This window comes from Alosa sapidissima, chromosome 1 (assembly GCF_018492685.1).
Source record: "Alosa sapidissima isolate fAloSap1 chromosome 1, fAloSap1.pri, whole genome shotgun sequence".
NCBI classification, from domain to species: Eukaryota; Metazoa; Chordata; class Actinopteri; order Clupeiformes; family Clupeidae; genus Alosa; species Alosa sapidissima.
The window spans coordinates 24,811,340-24,834,086 of NC_055957.1; positions in this window are offsets into that span (position 1 = coordinate 24,811,340).

Genomic DNA, 22,747 nt, shown 5'->3' on the forward strand with positions numbered 1-22,747 from the left:
AAAACTTCAAAGCAGTTTACAACACGATATCTATATTTCCCTGTCAAAAGGTAAAATTTAGAATAAAGGAAGGATTACTGACCAGACCTGTGATTAAGTTGTGGGGTGGTAGGGAAATGTGAATGAATAGGACATTCATAATATGGGAAATTAAGTTAGAGTAGGTTTAGGGATCATGAATTTCTGAACTGAGAGAATAAACTTGCTAATGCGTGTTTGCATGCCTGCCCTTGAAGGTCAGAGGACATCAAAGTCTTCTTATCTTGGCTTCTTAAATCCAGCCAAGTTCTTTCAGGCCAGCTGGAAATGTGTTAGGACATTACTTTGAACTAAGGCATAGACAAAATCTTTAGTGGAAAATTGATATGCTTTCATTTCATCAGTGGATTTTTCTGTTTTGCCTCCTGTCTCTGTGTGTATGCAGGTGTGTGTGTGCGTGTGTGTGTGGAGGGGGATAATCCGGCACAAAGAGGGTCTGACAGGTCAAGTAGATCCTGTCAGAAAGGAAATCTGGCTCAAAACTAGATGTACCGCATAGCGGTACAAAATATGACCGCCGCTCAGTCCTGTACATCCATTCCGCGAAAATAAATCATATTAATGAATTTGTCTCCATCTTCTACTCCATCCCCCACTCTTGAAACTTTTGTGTATGCTTGTTTGGAATGTGTGTGTGCGGGCCGCACACAAAGTCGCCTACTGGTGCTGCAAAGGTGAATACATTGTAGCACTTGCCAAAAAATTTGTAGCATTGTTATAAAACTTTTAAAATTTCTAAACAATCACAAGTAGGGCAGTTCATCACAGTCCATCCATTGCAACTGGACTGATGAAAGGTGCACCTGTAGGCTACATTGTATTTGGGAAAAGCAGAAGGTAGCAGCATAATGTATTTATTTATTTATTTATTATTAAACAAAACAATCCCTGTCAGTTCCATGCCGTTTTCAACAGCTATCAAGAAGAGAGGTCATGTCAAGGATTTTTGTGAATGTTTCTTCTTCTACATGCATAAGTTTAGTCATCTAGTTCATATGATATTCAGCTTTATTGTCAATGCACAAATTAAATACCAGTAGTCTAAAACAAAATGTAGTTTTACCCAGTGGTGCACATAACTGACATGTCCAAAAGGGCCTTCATGAAATGCGTTGCTAAACTGTTCATACACATTTTAACGGGCCAAGTTGAAGAGCTACCGTCCGTTATTGTTCGTGCAAATAATAGGCTGATGTTCCCTTGCAATTTGCAACTATGAGGTCCATGGTTAGTCTGGCAGCTCAATCTTTTAAGAAATCGAAAAAGAAATAGCCGGCAGATCTGGCTGAGTTCACCCAGCCTATAGTCCATGGTAGGCACCCGATAGAAATATTGTTTAATCCCCTTAAGCTGCCACCTCTTGGCGGTAAGTTAATCATTTTGCATATCAGTAGTAATACATTTCACGCAGCTGTCTTAATCACAGAAAGCGCGAATGAAGAGGACACTTCTAAATGGAACCCAATCCACTGTACAGTAGCTAAGGTCTGTGGCTAAAGCAGCCATAATGAAAGCGTTATCATTGTTTGGATACTTCACACACACGTGTTTTTTAATCGCATAGACTACAACTACCAAGCTGGAATCAAAGCACATCGACTCCCCTCTCACACCCTAAACACGCACTTCGAACAAACAAAAAGTATCTCAGTCTCGCGGTAGCCATAGGCAAAACTGTATCGGACCGGTGTAACGTTGGCACTAAATCATCCATCGCAAAGAATGATTTTTGTAGCACGTGCAACAAATATGTGTAGGTACAGCCCTGTCCTGGATACATATCTAAACGTGCGCGCTAAAACATTTGGTTTAAATGGAGATGTAGATCATCACGGGTGCGTTAATAAATCTACATTGCGGCGAGTTGACACAAATGATTCACTTTGACGAATTTATGTAGTTTCCGTCCTAGTTACTTTACTTTGGGCCATGCTCTTCCTTACTTGAATCACCTTTAAAAATAGTGTAGGCTAGCCTATATATGGGTGTTTGGGAATGAACGTTGAGTGCTTTTTGAGACTTTGAGCAGAAATGTCCCAGCCCGGTGTTTAGGATGCATCATAGACAGGTTATCGTTCAGGTAGCCTATATATTTTCCATTAAAAAACCATCACGTAGCTAACTCACTTAGCTCCTGTTAGTAGCAGGGGCGGAGCCAGACATTTGAAACATTGGGGGCTTAGCCCAGTGTCACACACAGGAAGGCTAGGGGGGTCTGAGGGCATGCACCCCCGGCAGAAACTTTTGAAAAATAACCCCTTAAATAATGACTTCTAGTGAATTCTGTGTAAACGAATGGACACATTGAGACTTTAAAAATGTGAGACTCAAGGTATATCTGACTGGCACTTTGGGTCTTTCAAGAGGGGTCTATAGGCATAGCCTATCTGATCAACAGGCACTTAGTTAATTAAACGTTTTTTATGAGTTATGGTTTGTATATTATAGGCTAGTATACATGCTGAGATAACCCTGATGGGATGCTACCTTGTCTCAATACATTGTTACTTTGAACTCTGGCCAAAGTAGCCTTATGGTCAGGTTTAGCACATGCCCACACATTGTGAACCCACTTGTTATAATATTGGAACACATGAAGCTAAGTTTAATCCAGGGCTTAAATTTCATTTTTCAAAAGGGGGGAATTCCCCCCTTCAGTGCTTCACATAGGGGGACTAATTCAGTTGGGGGGGGGGGGGGGGGGGGGGTACATTTTACAAACTGAAATCACATTTTCTTTATAGGCCTACAGGCATCAATGAGAGAACACTTACACTTACATGATTTTGGTTTCGATTTTCTAATTGGAGTAAGTCTTTGTGACAACACATCATGGTACATTTGACAATTGTTGTTTTGGTATGAAGCATCTTTTACGTAATTAATGCGCACTCTAGAAAGTGAAAGTTTAGCCTAACCTAGGCCTATACGCTCTGTATCCGTGCACGTCCGTATCTGTGCAATTGATTATGTTCCTCAAATGGATCAATCCCATGGTATTGTTTGCCCTAAAATGCATGAAACATGCAAGTTCAAAATCCCACCGGTAGCCACGTTACATCTCCGTGTCATATTTGCCTAGGCTAGGCTACTACCATAAATTAATTGAACGAACTCAACTGACAACAGGCAAATCTACTGATTCGGTCATTGAGACTCTATGAATACAGTAGGCCTACAACAAACTTTCTGTCTTTCTGAAGTTAATTTTTGTATTCCGGGGTACAGTAGCCTAATTGCCTAATGTCTTGACAATAGCTTTTCTTACCGGCTTGCTGTTTAAACTGACTGCGCCGCTCTGAACTTTCCTGCCAGGTTTATGACGTAGCCTAAACCGCTACATCTCGGCTCTGGCATTGCCTAAACTCATTGTGTGGGAAATCAGATTATCTGTCAATATTGGGCTTTGTAAATAAGGAATAGCCTATTTGCTCAGTAATAGTAGCCTACATTTTGTAACATTTATAGAGAAACCAAGGGGAAGTTAGAAATTAGAATGGTTGGAAATTGAAAACACATACAAAAAAAGATTCGGGGCTTGAGCCCCCGAAGCCACCCCCTCGCTCCGCCAATGGTTAGTAGTCTAAGTTATGGTCATAAGCAAATGAGATGACAGTCGAAAGATACAATTAGTGCTGCTATCAATTTGCTTGGTATAACCGCATAGTTTTTCTACAAATGCAATCAAATTGGCCTCCATCACTCAACCAATGCTAACGGTAACATTATTGTACCTAGGTCCTATAGCTATTGATATTATAAGATTAACGTACCTGCAGTAAAAACCAAGCATGTCCGATAAACATTCTCAGATTTATTTCGGCTTCAAGAAGAAATGACAACAAAATTACGTCTCACTGCAACGATGCGCCATCTGGTGGACAAACGACTACGTATCGCCAATACTGGAAATGCAGCCATGATGATGATGATGATGAATATTTGGTTTTCCTTTAATCCTTCTGAATTTGTAATTATGTATCGGCCGTTCTAATTGCCGATACCGATAGTATGTGCGTGTCTGTGTGTGTGTGTGCGTGTGTATATGTGTGCACCACCATCTACAGGCCAATGAGTGTACAGTCATTAAATGTACACATAACTTAAATTTTTTTAGACCCCCCCATGGATGAAATTCTATGAAACTTGGCATACCCCCAGAGAATGCCAGGTTAATCATACACATAAAATTTGGTGCAGTTCTGAACATCTTAACTGAAGAGAGGGGCGATCATTTTTTACTGGGGGGGTGCAAATCACAAATGAGTGATTATGGGCTAGGTTGATGTGGGCCCTTGAGACCAACATACCATAAAAATTTCTTCATCCTCGGTGCCACGGTTCAGGTAGTTATTTAGGAAAAACTGCATTTTTTGGGTTTCGGGGGGCCCAGCACGGAGGGGGAGTGGCCCCCGGGGACCAAATGAAAATTTTCCGTAAAAGTCTAGTGGGGCTACATACCCACCAAATTTCATGTGCCCCGGTGTTTCGGTGTCCCGGGTATCGTTGACCAAAAATTCAGGAAGTAGATGACGGGGGAAAAAAAAAAAAAAAACTTTGACAATCATTATATGACCACTTCGCTAGCGGCGGTCATAATAATGACTTTGTAGTTATATATATAAGGGTGTATATACATATACAGTACCAGTCAAAAGAGTTTGGACACACCAACTCTCAAATTTATTTATTTTTTTCTTTATCTTTATTTATCTGAGTAGGTGGTCAATATTATGCAATAGCCCACATGGATTAATGTTGTAAGCAAACAAACAGTAACTCAGCAAACTGAGTAATCCGGGACGAAGGGTCTTGGTCAGACATGTAACCAAGGACCCAATGGTCACTATGTATGACATCCACAGTTCCTTTGAGTGGATGAGAGAAGCGTAACACCTGCTTTTTTGTGGAGTATTGTGTGTATTAATAAGGGAAAAAAATAATTGAATCCATTTTAAGATGAGTCTGAAACAAAACAAAATGTGGAAAACTTGAAAGGGTCTGAAAACTTTCCGGTTGCACTGTATATAGTCAGCTGGAATGGATTTCCAACAGACTTGATGGATTTCCCAAACATTGTGAGCATTTGTTGCTGGTTGTCTTTCACTGATTTTATTGAAAAGAATGAAGTGGCTTTAATAATATCAACTATCGGCAAAGTTGTCATAGAGGTAAACAGTGAAGAATAAGTATAAGTGTATATGCTCTTTTGATCCTGTGAGGGAAATTAGTGAAACACAAAGGTGAAGCACACACTAATCCCGGCACAGTGAGCTGCCTGCTACAACAGCGGCGCTCGGGGAGCAGTGAGGGGTTAGGTGCCTTGCTCAAGGGCACTTCAACCATTCCTACTGGTCGAGGTTTGAACCGGCAACCCTCCGGTTACAAGTCCGAAGCGCTAACTAGTAAGCCTCGGCTGCCCCCGTGGATGCATAGATATGAAATGTGGAGCATGGAAATAATATATTTCTAGAGACTTTGTCTTCTGTTATACTTCTGTTATAATATTGGCATATCGGATATCGGCTAAAATTCAATATCGTGCATCCCTAAAAATAATAGAATTTTAATAATGTCATAAAATATGTGATTAATCACAATTAGCTATAGATTCTTAATCACGATTAAGAAAAAAAAAATAATTTGACAGCCCTAGTATATAGTGAAATGTGGGTTATGTTGGGTATGTTTCTAGAAAAATGTACATGCAACAAGCGCAATAAGTAACTAAGCAGAGGAGGCTTCTATAAGACTACAGGTGAAGCAGTGCTTCACCAAAAAAAGTAAAAAACAAACCACAAAAAAAGTCTTACAATAATCCCAATTTTAGTCCTTTGAAACAGAAATACAGTCACTAACACAAGCTGTTTTCCTGAAATCAATTCTGTGAGTGACAACAGTGCCATCGCCACCCGCGGTGGAACAGAGAATTACAGTGAATCAGACTGCTTCACCAACTTTTCGTTTTGCTTCACTACCATGGATATCTTTCCCCATTGACTTCAATGTAAATCGAGTGAAACCCCAGGCGGCTCGTGGATTTTTTTCCGTTTCAATTGATCCTTATGGCAGATAAGTCCCACCCGTGAAGCAGTGACCGATTGGGCAGAATTTCACACTTCCTGCCAACACTCTGGCCAATCACCGTCTCCATTAGTGAGCTTGCTTTCAGTGACCTTACTAGAGTTTCATTACAAATTGTGTAACTCATTCACATAGTTTGTTTTACATTCATTTTGTAAGGTACATCGGATTTTTGTCTGTGTTGGGGAGAACGTTTTATTTAGGATTATTGTGTGTAGCTCTGTGTTTTCTAACATCAGCTAGGGGGGGAAGCTTGCTAGCGGTCTCCTCACCAGTCAGCTAATGTTAGTGACTCGCTAAGTCCTAGTCCAAGATGGATTCCAACAGCAAGTGCCAGATCAAATGAGACAGACTGAGGTAGGCTAACTTGCAAATATGGAAGGCTCTACGTTTATACCATAGGCCCCCCCCCTCCCCCGGAGAGAGGTGTGAACCATTATAGCAGAGTAGCCCGCATCTAATATAGCCTAAAGCTATTTGTGCAGCGTCACTATTGAAAAACCTTAAACTTTCTGCCCATGGGTCAAAACCGATGAGCAAAACACCAGCAGAGCGCCCAGGCAACACCCCCAGGGAGCAGACAGCGCTCCACTCTGAGACGTTCATTCTCAATCAATGCAACATGTGTGGAGGGATGGATTTGAAATGTAGCCAAATCCAATAACATTTTATTCTGGTCTGGTATGATTAATTGTATTGTAAAGTTCCTGAGTTAAGCGTAATGTCCTCCTATGCATCGGAGACTCCAACTCTACAGATCCAGCTGTCACCTCGGGATGGCTTCAAATTGTGCTTTGAATGTGCGGCCTAGGCCTACTGTTCATTTATATTCCAGAGGCAATGGTTGTCATTAGCCTATATTAAATGTGAGCAATTATTGAAGTTATAAATCTGTTGGATTTAGCCTATTGCGCGACATGAGATTCAATTAATATCATGCGCAACGTGATATACCCGAAACATATTTCAATTAATATCATACGCAACGTGATATATCCGAAACATGTAGCCTAAGCTACCAAGCCTTTGCAAGGTTTGTATGATGTCACTTAAGATTACCAGCAATGTTCAAATAGACCAGGTTAACCTATTTATTTTTATTTTCTGTGTCCCCGTTTCCCAAACCACATTTGCTGATGCGAACTTATGCTGACAAATAGGAGGCTACATTTCGTGTGGACATCTTAATGCAGTTTAAGGCTAATTTATGCTTCTTACTTGTGAGCCTACGTGGGTCAGCGGCAGTCATTCTCGCGTTTTCCTTTACAGCAACAAGACACAATTCCTCCAACTCTAGCCTCGCCCTTTACTCATTGTCTTAATCTTTTTTCCACTTTTCAAAAAGTGTGATATTCATACTCAAGTCATTCGCGTTCTGTCTCCCTGTACTTTGGAGACTCCTCTGCAACTCCAGCTGAGGGGCAGTGGTTGTCATTAGCGTATAGTAAAATGTGAACGATTATCAATGATATGATAATACTGCTATGATGATACTGCTTTTATTGCACAACTGAGAATTGGGCTATTAATTACAAGGTGCTGTCATCTATCCGAAACATCTACCAAGCCTTCTCTGGGTTTGTTGGGTGGGTATTGCAATGTTCAAATAAAGCATGTTAACCTATTTCATTTAATTCACTTCTGTGCACCTTGTGTGATATCACTCACGTCTTGCTTTAGTTAATTAGCAAGTTACTACCAGAAGCTCAAAAATGCCGTCATGTCTTTCTAAATATTCAACATAATCGGAAGCAGCTGCAATTGTAACAGGACATTTTGAAAGAGACCTGCTGCGTCTACTTTGATAAGCAGCGTCATGAACCGCACTCAAATACGGTATGTTTCAAATAGCATAGGCTTTGTCTGTCCACTTTTGAAATTACATGAGGGGCTGAACCCCTGGCAAATGCGTGTGTGGTCCTATCTGAAATTATTAGCGTCTGTAGCCATTGGCGCCTGCAGGTGGCTACTCGTGTTGGGGTCATTACTCAAAAAAGTAATGTAGGCCTACACATTACTCGCTACTGTAAACAAATGTAATCTATTGCATTACTTCTTTACTCTCTATGAGGATTAACAACTTACATTAGGCTACTTTTGCGTTACTGCGTTAAAATGTTTCTATGGCTTTGTTATAGATATCATTCCCTTTTAATTATTATTTAATTAATTACAGTTGTGAAACATTAGGTAGCATAATCTAGTCCAAACCAAGTTGCGCTGTAGGCCTACCAGGCACTTCTTACAGATAGCTAATCTGCCTTCAAAAGTTAATGAACACGGCACTTCCTAGTAGGGGTGGGCATATCGATCCAAATATCGATAGCATCAATACCAACATTGGTATTGGTGTCGGATCGATACCAGCGTGATGGGATCGATACTTTAATTTCAGTTCACTTCCTCTCTCAATTTGTTCAAAATGCATTGTTACTGTTTCACCCAGGGCTAGCCTACAGTCATGCAAACACCATTCCTTTCACATCTTGCATGCCCGATTTGCAATGTTTCATTGCTGAAATGTTTGTAAATTATTAACAGTGGAAATCATAAAATCATTAGTGGTCATGGAAATGATGTATTCAAATTTAGTATATTGATGTTTTATTCACGTCATAAATCATGACACACTGTTCTCCCCTACATAAAAGTATATTAACTGCTTTTAGTTACAAATATCAGTATTGTTATCGGTATTGGCAATACTGGCCATATATTTCATTGGTATCGGATCGAAACCAAATTTTATAGTATCGCACACCCCTACTTCCTAGTGCTTTTAAAAATGGTGCAAGTTCGAATTGCTTTATGGAAGCGTTGCTGCCCAGCTTGCACACACTCTTACATCTTATTCTATAAACCGTTCAGATGTAGGCTATGTGGCTTGAATGAATGCAATGTCTATTTGTTTGTTACAAATAAAACTCCAGCATAACTAGCCTATTGTAGCTTATTTTAAAATGAAAACATGGGTAAATCATCATGAATTTCAATGATTTGGCTATGACTTGACTTGACTTGCTTGACCCTAAGCTATGACTTGACTTGACTTGCTTGACTGTCACAAAAAATGACTTGGACTTGCTTGAGACTTGAAGGTTAAGACTTGAGACTTGCTTATGTGTGACTTACTCCCACCTCTGATAATAATACATGAACCTTGTTTAGTGTCTTGTCCAGTCTTAGGCCTACTACACCCCATTTGTGGCCTGTACTTTGAGATGGTGGTAAACAGGTCTTGATTTCTCAACAAATTACTCTGAGCTCTCTGACTGATCAAACAACATAGCTTTTGTTATTGCCATTGTAGACAGTTCAATGTCATCATGTGTCTCATACATTCAACCTCACCAACTTTGGCAGGTGTGTTAGGCGCAATGTTTGTTTCCAGGGGGGCAGGGGATCATCATTTCATAACTGATTCACTAGAAAGAAAAACCACCAGCCGCCACTGTAACTAAGTATATACTCTTTTGATCCCGTGAGGGAAATTTGGTCTCTGCATTTATCCTAATCCATGAATGAGTGAAACACACTCAGCACACAGTGAACACACAGTGAGGTGAAGCACACACTAATCCCGGCGCAGTGAGCTGCCTGCAACAACAGCGGCGCTCGGGGAGTAGTGAGGGGTTAGGTGCCTTGCTCAAGGGCACTTCAGCCGTGCCTACTTGTCGGGGTTCGAACCGGCAACCCTCCGGTTACAAGTCTGAAGCGTTAACCAGTAGACCACAGCTGCAATTACTAAGCTAAGCTAAGCTATATGCAACAGCATCTATAATAACAACTATATCCTTATTCGAAGATATCAAGAATTAAAAGGGAATGTGAAACCTATTTAGGGACAGCGCCAATATGTAGTTCCATGATGACTGCCTTATCAAACATTTCCAATTTTGAAGAGCTTTCCATGAAATCTGTGATGAATGGGGTCATCTTCACACATTTGCCCATGTCTTGAACATTTTCCAGGCTTGTGTCCCTTCACTGTGATTTAGGGAGGAGAGAGGGTGGAGTTTAGATCTTGTGCATGTGTGCTTCATTTCACGTTAATTGGGATGTACAAAGAAAAGCTGCATGGAATTCTGCATATGCAGTTTCATACATCTTTGTACATGAGGCCCGTGGTCTCCAAGACACCATTGCATCAGCTATTGAAACATCGCCGGGGCATTGCACATGCCAAAGGGCATCCTCTTCAAACTCGTATAGGCCTAAGGCTGTCACAAAGGCAGTCTTTTCCTGGTCCCAAGAATCCACTTCGACTTGCCAATACCAACAAGCCAAGTCCAAGGTAGAGTACCAGATGGCAGAGGGAAAGCCCTTATGCTTGAGCTGATTCAGTTTACGATAGTCAATGCAAAATCGGCAAAAGCGACATTACTCTGGTACTAGCAAATAATTGAGCACATCGCACTGCTACCGTGACATCGGTGCAGGTGGAGCGAGCCCCCCCCCCTCTGTCTTCTCTTTGTGTAAGTGTAACAAAATGTAACAATATTAATAAATCCCAACTGGTGTAGAGGAGCTAGAGGAGAGGCTGAGACTGACTGACAAACTGAACCACTCTGGAGATAACATGGGTAGGCTAGGTTAGAATAATATAACAAATGACGTGGATTCCTGTAACTGTCCATGAAAACAGAAGACATAGCAGGTAAATATAGCAAATACCCTATGATAATGAAACATTTCACTCGTCTCGCTGGAGTGAACACAGAACAGGGGCTGAAATTAATTTGTGATCTGCATCTCCGTTCACCAAAAGCTATGTTTGTGCTAACTTACTCGCACAAAACATAATGATTTCTCCATTGGTAGCATGAGATATGTCTCTATAGGATATTTGTCGGGCAGTGAAGTGATAATGCATAAGGTAGCCAATGTTTGTGTCACAAGAGCTGCTTGTTCTGTAGGTTAACCCTCTAGGCGCCACGGTCAAGTTTACTCGACAAGATGCGGTACTGAATAAAACGGCCGATTTTGTCAAATAGGGTGTCATAATTCGTTCAATCTCCACTCCACTAGATGGCAGACATGTCATACGTCATCACCGAGTCGAAAAAACGTCATCCTTCTATACAAAATCTTCCTGCTAGAGCGCATTGAATCAGTGCGAGAAATACCGGAGCTAGTGTGCGTGTGTGCCATTTTTATCAGAGTGGTATTGTCAACGTCAGAGAGTATTTGCATTACATTATTGTGTAATGGCATCAGAAAAGTTTACCCGCAATGAAGTGTTGGGTTTTCTATTCGCTGACCCTGATTCTGAAGGAGAATATCTGCCTTTAGAAAATGACGGTGATTCGTTTACTCACCACGCTTCAGATGCGTCCCTGCCTTGCAATGGTGCAGCTGGACAAAGTTTAGACCTACACCAAGCACAAATAAACCCTTTGGCCAATGTAGATGGTCCTTTGCCCAATGTCAGTGCTGGGAACAATGTTATACGGGGTCGTAGTGTTCATCGGGAAGTTAGCAGGCGTGTTAGTGGTGTGGGAAACGAGGCTGGAAGTTATGTGGGGGTCCAGTCTTTTTACAGCGCTAGCCAGCTAGCTTCTTTGTCTTCTGACCGTGTGCCTCTCCGCAATCGCGGCAACAGTAACGTGTTGTTGGAGCATTTGTCTAATGCCACTGGGGATGTTAGACGAGGTCGGAGTGTTCATAGGACAGTTAGGGGGCAACGTGGAGGCAGGGGGAGTCGCAATGAGAATGACAGTAGGCCTAGTTCGAGCTGTGCAACTTCTCTCCACTCGGCGCGCGCGAGGCAGATCAGGCCGTGCTGGTCGCAGCAGGAGCAGAGGCGGTGTGACACGGGGCAGAGGAGCCATCCATAGTTTAGTGCAAGATGATGGCTTTGAGTACTTGTCCAATGAGGAGCAGTACCAAAGTTGGATCACGCCCTTTGATCAGCCAATTGGTTATCTGGGGGAAAGAGAACTCTCCAATGCCAATTCGCCCCTAGATTTTCTATCACTCTTTCTCTCTGATGAGTTCTGGAATTTACTTGTTGTTGAGTCAAATCGCTATGCCCATCAGTTTTTAGCCTCCCATCAACTCCAGCCACACTCCAGATTTCATCAATGGTCTGATGTAACTGTCAGTGAAATGAAAGCCTTCTTTTCTCTGCATTTGAGTATGGGTCTGGTAGAGAAGTCAGAGTTGGAGGATTATTGGGCTGAATATTGGCCAACAGCAACACCTGGATTTGGGAATGTGATGTCCAGGAATAGATTTGAGATGATTTTGTCTTTCCTTCATTTCACCAATAATGAGGAGTATGTTGACAGGGGTCAGCCAGGCTATGACAGGCTATTCAAAATCCGCCCAATAATTAATTGGGTCATCCCCCGGTTTTCAGCAGTGTATGGCCCATCTAAGCAGCTGTCACTGGATGAAATGACCATTGCATTCAAAGGGAAATCCACACTCAAAATGTATAACCCAAACAAACCAGACAAATATGGTTACAAAGTATTTGTTCTGAGTGAAGCAAAATCAGGCTATGTGCTACAGTGGTCCATGTACACTGGACAAAATAGGCCTAATGCTGATTTCGGTGCCACACACCTTGTTGTCCGTGAGCTGATGGCCCCGTACACAGGGAAAGGGCATGAGGTGTATATGGACAGCTATTACACCTCGCCAGCCATAGCAGATGAGCTGGCAAGCAATGATTCGGGTTTGTGTGGGACTGTCAGCAGTAACAGGAAGGGGATGCCAAAGGGCCTCACCCGTGAACAGCTGCCATTGAGCAAGGGAGATGACCCAGTCTTCATGAGGAAGGGGAAAATGCTAGCTTGTGCGTGGCATGATACAAAGCGCCTCACAATGCTCTCTACACTGCATTCCAACGCATGTGTCAGAAAGCGCATCAGGACCAAACACACTGATAGTGGCTATAGGGAGATAAATAGGCCTGTTTGTGTTGATGACTACAATTCGTTCATGGGGGGTGTCGACACAGCAGACCAGAGAATGAAGACCTACCTCTTTCCCCATAGATCAAGGAAATGGTACAATAGGATTTTCAATGCCATTCTCAGTGTAAGCATGGTGAATGCCCACATCATTTACTGCCGCTGCACTGCTGCTCCTCGCAAGTCCATGAAAGTCATCGTGCAGGATGTCATGACTGCTTTACTGGAAGGCTTCTCCAGGAAAGAGAGCAACAAAGGCCGAAAGTCATCCTCACTGGGAGACATGCCACAGAGACTCACTGAGCGCCACTTTATCTGCCAGGCTGATGGTTACCCAGATTGTGTCATTTGTTCTGATCGGACCCGCCCTAAAGGCCGCCGTCAGACAAAATACATGGCAGTAGGCAGTGTGGGGTGGGTCTTTGTGTTGTGCCTTGCAATGAGAGGTACCACACCCTGAAACACTACAAGAAATGTCACCTGGATGGATAGGGAGTCATTATCTCTACAGCAAAAGGCCTGCTACATAAATTCTTTTTTTTGTCTGCCATTTATTAGTAATGATTTAGACTGTTGATTTACTATCTATTTCCCTGACCATTTAGTAGTGTACACTATGTGTTCTTTTTTGTGAGTTCATGTCCTTGTGATGTATGTGTCTTTGTCAGCTAAAAAAAACAACCAAAAAAACATCAATAAAAACAACAAAAAGAAAAAAAAATACTAACATTGTCTCTCGTCTTGTCTCGTCATCTCACTCCTGATCTGTGCCTTGCCGTGGCGAGTGAGCTTTTGAACTAAACAGGTCTTGTCTACTTGTGTTTGTGTGTCATATGAATTATATATATGTACCCCATACATGGCTTCAGAGTGCCTACTGTATGTAGTAAATGGAAAATCTCTACAGCAAAAGGCCAACCTACCGCTACATTCATTCGGTTTGTTACTGCCATTTATTAGTAATGATTTACACAGTTTGTTTACTACTTACTATTTACCTGAGCATTCAGTATTGTGCAATACAGCACACAGAAGGTGAGGGACATTTTGGGGGGAAAGAAGTGCTGAATTTTATCATTCAAACATGTGACTTTTCATGAAAATTCTATAATCCAAGATGGCCGCCACGTCATATGACGTCATAATATGCAAATTAGATGGGGGAATTTAATCCCTACATAAACTTTGGGTCATCCTTAATATTTCTCTAATTTACAGAAAGTCTCTATCTCTTATCACTTTTAAGATATAGCCTTTTGAAATTAAGATGTCAAAATCGAACATTTCGAAGAAAAAAAACTCTGGCACCTAAAGGGTTAAAGGTAGCCTATTTCTGTCCCCCCCCCCCAAACTACGTTAAAATGATGCGTTTAGCAGCTAGAATTTCATAAAAACTTCCCAAGGAGTAGCCCCCAACACACACACACTTTTCAAAAGTTTAAACACCCCTAGTACCTATGTGTAGCCCACCTATTAACTGTCTTTACAGCCAGTGTTATAAATTTAAATGCTTTATGTTTGTGCGGTAGCATTTGATAAACAATGTAATGGGTAGGCTGACATGATTAAGGAGGGCTTTCTGTTCCTGTTTATGTAAAGGTTTTACATAGGCTCAATAAGGATAGGCTACACTGCATGTTAGGCTACTAAAGCACACATTTTGTAAATAAGCGGTCGGATCACAGGTCAGGTATTCACGGTTTGGGGAGGTAGGAGTGGGGCCTCAGAAACCTCCATAGCCCAGGGGCCTAGGGTGGTATTAAAGAAGCCTTATGCAGGTCTGGATATTCCTTCGCTGTTTCTGTGTTTCGCCTGATTTGGGCTCGCATTTTTCACGACATAGCCCCCCCAGCAGCTTCGGTAGCAAGTGACTGCTACGCTAAACCCCAACTAGCTAGCGAGCTAGCCATCAAGAAACCAAGCTAAACACATACAGGGCTCACAATAAAACAGTCGAGCAAACACATTGTTCAAGAGACTATCAAACCACATTACAAAAACGAAGTTCACCCAAGGGTAGGCTATTTACAAACAGCAACAAAGCGGAGTCCTTTTTGCGGTCTTCTTAGAAACTACTGTGGCACTTGGATCACTAATGATGGCCACTAGAGGGGTGTATGCCAAGATGGCTCTTCCCTATATAAAGGGGGAAGGGAGGGAATGATGAGTGCGGATTTAAGTATAAGTATATAAATATGATCCCGTGAGGGAAATTTGGTCTCTGCATTTAACCCAATCAGTGAATTAGTGAAACACAAACAGCACACAGTGAGGTGAAGCACACACTAATCCCGGCGCAGTGAGCTGCCTACTACAATGGCGGCGCTCAGGGACCGTTAGGTGCGTTGCTCAAGGGCACAGCCGCGGCCCACTGGTCAGGGCTCAAACCGCCAACCCTCCGGTTACAAGTCCAGAGTGCTAACCAGTGGGCCACGGCTGCCCCAGCTGGATTTAGCAGTTTACACAGCGGAATTGATTGCTGTGTGGCTAGCTTTGCTTTGGGTGGAGGTCAGTAAGCCAAGGAAGGCAGTACTTGCTTCAGATTCTAGTTCAGCTTTGATCAGTATTAAAACGTTTCAGTCAAAGTCAAGGCAGGACATTGTGTATGACATACTGCAAGTTGCAAACAATCTGATAAAGTCAGGAATTATTATAACTCTGGTATGGGTACCAGCTCATATAGGAGTTGTAGGAAATGAGTTAGCAGATACGTAAAAGTGCCAAGCAAGCAGCTGGAAATTCTAATATAGATACTGAAGTAAACTACAGCAAAGCAAAAATTAAAAGTATGGTCAAAAACATAGTTAAGGGTAAATGGCAAACATTATGGAACAGTGGGCAGACTGAAAGACAGTTCTATAATATTCAGAATAAAGTGGGAAAGGGCAGAAATACGAACAGAAGAAAGGAGGAGGAGGATGTATTTTCTAGAATGAGGTATGGACACACACGGCTAAATAAAACTTTGTTAATAATGAAGAAACATGCTGATGGCAACTGTGAATTCTGTGGTAGTCCAGAGAATATAGAGCATGTTATTTTACACTGTACTAAATATCAGGAAGAAAGACAAAGACTAATCTCACAATTGCAAGGAGAACAGTTGAGGCTAAACTTCTACAAAGAAACACAGGTGAAATGTGTCTTAACTATGTAATTGGCTTCCTGAGGAATACAGGACTAATTAAAAGAATTTAGTTTTGTTTTGTTTTGTTTGTTTTGTTTTGCTTTATTTTGTTTTGTTTTGTTTGTTTGTTTATTTGTTTGATTCGTATTTGGAAAGATTAGACTCCAGTACCACACTCCAGTCCAGTTGGTGGCGGTAATGCACCATTAAAGTTAGTTGCCCACCGCTATTAAAACCGAAAGAAGAAGAAGAAGAATGATGAGTGCCACTGATTGTCAGCACCTGTGTGCTGCTGCTCCTCAGACCAAGCGTGCAACCAGCCAAAAGAGGTTGCTGGTTTTCTCCTTGCCTGGAGGTATGTTACTAGGTCTCTCTGTTTGTGGAGAGGTTGTGAACTGTTTTTTTAAGTTGATTTATCTTGTAACAGATGTACTTTGTCCGGTGGTTTGTATGTGAGTAATTTCAGCGTCTGCAGGTAATGGACATTTCTTCTGTTTAGTTTCTGCATGTTGCTGACGTTACTTTTGTCTGTTGTAGAGACTACTGGGATCTTTGGCCATTGCTTCTGGGAGGATGGCAGCGTAGAGGCTTTGTTGTGGCAATCGCTGTTCCTCTTGTGTTCTTTTGTCTTTTCTTTTGGTTATATGTGATTGTGTATACATATGCTTGTGTTTTTCTTTCTGCTAGCCAGCAGTGGTGGTAATTGCTGATAGATGGATTAACTTGTGTGAGTTGCGTGAACTTCTACGCTGGTTAGCAGGTTTATATTGTTTGTTTGTTTGTTTGTTTGTTTGTTTTGTTTTTCAAACCTTCCCTAAGTGTCTTTGTCTAACCCAGCGTCTATTGCATGTATGTGGCTGTGGGGAGGTGGAGCGGGGTTTATGTTTGTGGCACGTTTGCTTGAGTTTGAATCCTTTGTTTGGCACCTGTTGAGGCCCTGAGTGTATTTGATTTTTTTGTTTGGTTGTTGAGTCCTTTTTCTTGGATGTAACCCCCCTGCTCTGTCTCAAAGTGGATGATTAGAAGCTGTGGTTGATTTAGCTAACTGTGGGGAAGGCTTACTAAATGTTGCATGTGCTCTCAAACTGTTCTCCATGAAATACATGTGAAATAAATTGTATTTTTTTTATATATATATATATATATATATATATATATATATATATATATATATATATATATATATATATATATATATATATATTATTTCACATCATATTCTCAACTGTTATCTACTTGTTGGGTATCATTCCTAGAATTCTAGTAACTCCCATTTAACACTGGTCAGACTACACTACAATCTGACTACATTTTCGAGATGCGATTGGATACTTCCGCTGAGTCACATTTGTTCGGGATGGGACCAGAAAGTTGCATATTTGTTTTTTCCGCGGAGAAGCACTAGGGGGAGACGAAGCACCCATCAAACGACCCAAAAAGTGTTGTAGAACCATCAGAACTTTTTTAAAAACTTGGCTAAAATTGTTGCATAGGGCTTCTTTAAGATGCCCCTGAGGACTAGAGCTCACTTTCACTACCCCTTTTTCCAGCATCCCCTGCAGGAGGACCCGCAACTCTGCATACAAACTGGGGGGAACTGGCCAATGCCTATCCCGCACTGGTGACTTGTCTCCCGTTGTTATCTGGTGTAATACGGTGCTGGTCTGGCCAAAGTCGTCCTCATGTGCAGCAAACTCAGTGGACCGCTTCCACAGCAACGATGCAAGTTGGTCCAAGTTGGTGGTTCTCTGTCGGCCCCATGCTCACTGATCTAACCGCTACCTCCACCACCATTGGTTCTGGATGGGTGAAGACCAGTGGCCTCATGTACTAAGACTTGCGTGAATTTCCTACTGAAACTCTGCACATGCACAAAACTGGAAAGCAGCGCATGGACAAAAAAATCTGGATGTATTAAACCACGAGTAAGCAGGATTTCACCCACATTCTCTTTGTACATCACAATTAACTTGAAATAGAGCGCACATGCATGAGCCCAATACTCCACCTCGTCTCCTCCCTCAATTACCCCAATTTTAATATACTAACTAGTACAAGTAGGCCTGCAGTAGCGCTGTCGGTAGTAAAATGCAAGGAAAATGCATGTGTCCAGATTCTCGGCAAGCTTGGCATATCGGCCGGCCTTGAGAGTCCCACTGGAAGGAGCGAGGTTCACCAAGGGCCCCCTGGGCCATCCCGGCCCTAGAGGGTGAGGCAAGAGCAGAGGAATCACGGCCCCAAGGGGAGCTTCTCTCTGGGGGGTCCCGAAAATGAGTCTTTTTTTTTTAGGTCAAGTAGCACTTTGCTCCTGTTATAATTCCAACTTCAAGGACTTCCTTGACTGTTGTCAGGTGGAATCGGCAGCTGCTTGTACAGGTTGGGTAATCCCCCCCCCCCCCTGCCAGCACTGGAAAAACTGAGCCCTCAGCTGGGCTAAGGACTCAATAGAGAGAGAGTTTTCAGCAGGGCAAAAATGTTAGCATCGGTGTCTCGCCCCACCCCCCTTTTCTACTGAATGTAGGTACACCCCCCCCCCCCCCCCATGAACCAGGGCATTAAAACCGCATTAACTGTACTGGCATCCTCCCTATAGGCTGAGCCTCATCCATGTTGTAGTTGTGCATTGTCATCCTGCCAAAAGGATGAACGAAGACAAAATACTCGTGTATTTTCAATGTCTATACTCTTAAAAACAATTGTATTTCCACTTGTTGTCTGGGTCTGGGCTGAAACCCCTCCTACTAAAAGCTGTCTCTTGATTGCTCTGAACCCACTGGGTACTTGTTAATTACATGTCTGTGGTTGACTCACTGTGAGCATTGAGAATAGCTGGATAACTGAAATGTCTACTCTAGCTCCTTATTAAACTAGATGTACCGCAGAGCGGTACAAAATATGACCGCCGCCCAGTCCAGCACATTTTTTCCACAAAAATAAATCACGCTGAAAGGCCTATATGATTCTAACTGTCTCACTAAATTGTATTATCCACACTCAATTCTCACTGGTATCTGCTAGACAACAAGTACCAAAACATGATTAGTTCATAGATTTCACATGTAAAATTAATTTTATACAACCCCACCCCCATCTTACCCGTTCATAATTCTGAGAAATTCTTGAATTGTGTGCATGTGTGCGTGTACACGTTTATGTTTATGTGTGTGTGTGTGTTTGCCTGCGTATGTGTGTTTGTGCATGTGCATGCATGCGTAAATATGTCTACTGTGTGAGTATGTGTCATACGTATGATTACTGTGAATGTATGTGTGTGCGTGTGTATCTGTTTATGCACATGTGTGCACATGGAATGGGTTGACATGACCCCTGGAGGCAAACATACGGAAAAAATTGGTCATCCTAGGCCCTACGGTTCTCAAGATATTCACAGAAAACTGTGTCTGCCCTACCCTCCTTTCGGGGGGTCCAGTACAGCGGGGGGGCTACAGATCAAAACGAAAAACAATGGTTCCATGCTATCCATGTGGGGTTACATGCCCACCAAGTTTCGTGTACCCCGGTCCTTCAGTGTCCCGGGAATCCTTGTTGGTGTACGGTCACTAAATGTACACATAAATTATTTTATTGTAAGGCCCCCCATGAACGAAAGTTCACAAAACTTGGCATGCATTCGGAGGGTGTCATAATGATCCTACACCTTCAATTTTGTGCAGTTTTGACCATGTCAGCCAGAGATAATTTTTTGCTTTTTATTTTTTAACTAGGTGGCACTATACATGAAATAAGTGGTAATGGGATGGGTTGACATGCCCCCTTAAGACAAACATACAAAAAAAAGGTGGACCTCCTAGGCCCTACGGTTCTCGAGATATTCACAGAAAACTGTCTCCGGCCACCTACAGGCCAGTTGGTGTATAGTAACATAAATTAATTTATTGTGTGGCCCCCCATGAACGGAATTCCACGAAACTTGGCGTGCATTCAGAGGGTGTCAATGATCCTACACTTCCAATTTTGTGCAGTTTTGACTATGTTAGGTCACAGATACGTGTATGTACACGTATGTGTTTAACTAGGTGGCGCTATACATGAAATGAGTGGTTATGGAATGGGTTGACATGGCCCCTTGAGATCAACATACAAAAAAAAAATGGTCCTCCTAAACCTTACGGTTCTCGAGATATTCACAGAAAACTGTGTCTGCCCTACCCTCCTTTCGGGGGGTGCAGTCCAGCGGGGGGGCTACAGATAAAAACAAAAAACGATGGTTCCATGCTATCCATATGGGGTTACATGCCCACCAAGTTTCGTCTACCCTGGTCTTTCAGTGTCCCGGGAATCCTTGACGGAAATTTGGACATGCGAAAAAAAATAAAAAGAAATAAATAAACAAAAAATCTGACTAAACCTATACCTTTTTCAGAGAGTGAACCACTTACAGCCTCATCCTGCCGACTACGCCAATAAAAGGTGTCACCAGTCGATGACCAGATGATCCCAGTTATACCACCACAACACAGTCAAGTTTATAAGAAAATTACAATGTTTATTTCTTACAAGTAAAATGTAGTTCAAATCTAGGCGAGGCAGGGGAACATGCTTACAGGGGCAAAGTTACCTACTGTAGGGTCAGTGAATCAAGCCCATTCGTGTACAAACCCACCCCTATCCAGACAGGGCAAAACACCATTCATAAACACAGCACACAAGGGCAATACATGTGTCACATACATTTCATCCTTTAGTTTCATCACACTCTTACACTGAAAGCCACTAGACCATGGATAATCAAAGTGATGCACGCACACAGCCATAGGACACTTACGGCTCATGTCCATTATTGCAGCGCATAGACGCTTGCAGACACCTAGCCCTCTCTCCCGTCGCCGCTTGGGGGCGTGTATAGGCTAAAGTGTATGGTGTAACGTTTTATTTTTTGTAATTACACAATGCCAGATAACGTAGGCTACTAAAGTGGAGGTACTGTAGCCTACTACTGTTAACATATTTTATTGAAACACTCACAAATATCACTGACATGTTCCTCCAAAGCACATTCTGTCTTGGTTCAAGTCACCAACAAGGTCTTTTTGATAGGGTGCAGTGGCCAACTTGTTCTAAACTTAACTTCTTCGCCACTATATAGCTTAATATATTTTCATAAAACCTCCACGATTATCAGTTGGAACAAATATTTCTGGCAGGCTATTGTTCCGGACCGGAAGGCTAGAGCAAAGGACAGAACTTGTTTACCGAAGATGTACTTTTCATTGGCTAACCGCCTCGCGTTAGCCGCTCTCATTTGCATAAAGTTCAGCCGAGCCCAACTTCTTGACGCGCCGCTTCTGTTCGAATGGCCGCGCCGCCTTCCCAAGGTGCATTGCGGAAGCGTAAACCCCGCCTTGCCGCTCTCCATAGGAAATGAATGGGCTATGTGCGGCGCGGTGGGCTTTGCCGCGATAATGGACACGACCCGTCAGGCTGCCAAAAATTGTCATTGACTGCATCTGCTGTCAAGGTCAGGCTTGAGTTATGATTGAGCTATCACTGCTGTTTGATAGGCAGCAGGATTTCATTAGTAGCATAGAAACAACAGACAGTCTCCATCTCAGACACTCCAGTACTAGAGCGACTGTGTCGCCACAATTCTGTGCAGACTAACAGATCGGTTGCAGGTGTCAAGTTGGAGAGAGGGACTTTTTTCAGGATTTGCTGTGAAAATCCTTTTAGGGTGTTTAGCAGGGAGTGTGCAATAACAGAAGATAGATCTGGTGTAACTCTGCATAAAACTAAACTGTTGTTTAAACACGAACAGGAAAGCAGTCACAGTAGGGCTGCCTTTTGACACAAGCTCTAAATTAATTCCATTTGTCGTCAGCGTTTGGTAGAAGTATCACCATTCTCCTGCTTATCATGGTGTCTTGGTGTTTAGACGTATCCCGACACCAGAAACCAAACAGTTTCTTTTCTTTGTAACTAAGCACTCGCTGGTCGTCCTCACCTCGTTGCTTTCAGACTCGCTGGTGACTCATAGAGGGAACAAATTCTCAGGTCTCATATCTCTCTGCTTCTTTGTTTTCCGTAATCATTCAGCAGCGTGTGTGTGTGTGTGTGTGGGTATGGGTGTGTGTGTGTGTGTCTGTGTGTGTGTGTGGGTATGGGTGGGTGTGGGTGTTTTGATGTCATATACAGGACAAATGATTTGCACCTTGAAAAACCTATTAAATCCAAGGCAGCAGGCAATCATATTGAGTCATTGAATCTATGGCATCACATGTAATGTGTCTTGAAACGCTAGTTCAGTTTTCTATAATCTTTTCTGTCTACTAAATTCAGTTCAATTTTGCAATACATATCTACCATCGCTTTCAGCCAACTGGTTGGCCATGTTGTGATAAGAATATGCCATTTACATCAATGCCATTTACATGAATTAGCCTCCGTTTGTTCGTTTCATCCGTAACAAAACAGAAAAAAATGAGATCCCATTCTCAGGCACATGTTTGTCCCATGAGTAAGCAGGATGCCATGGCTCCTGTGAACTCTTGTGTCAGCAGCATTCTGAGAGCTAGCAGAGGGAGGAGGATGCTCGAGTCCGTCGCCGTGGCCACGGCCC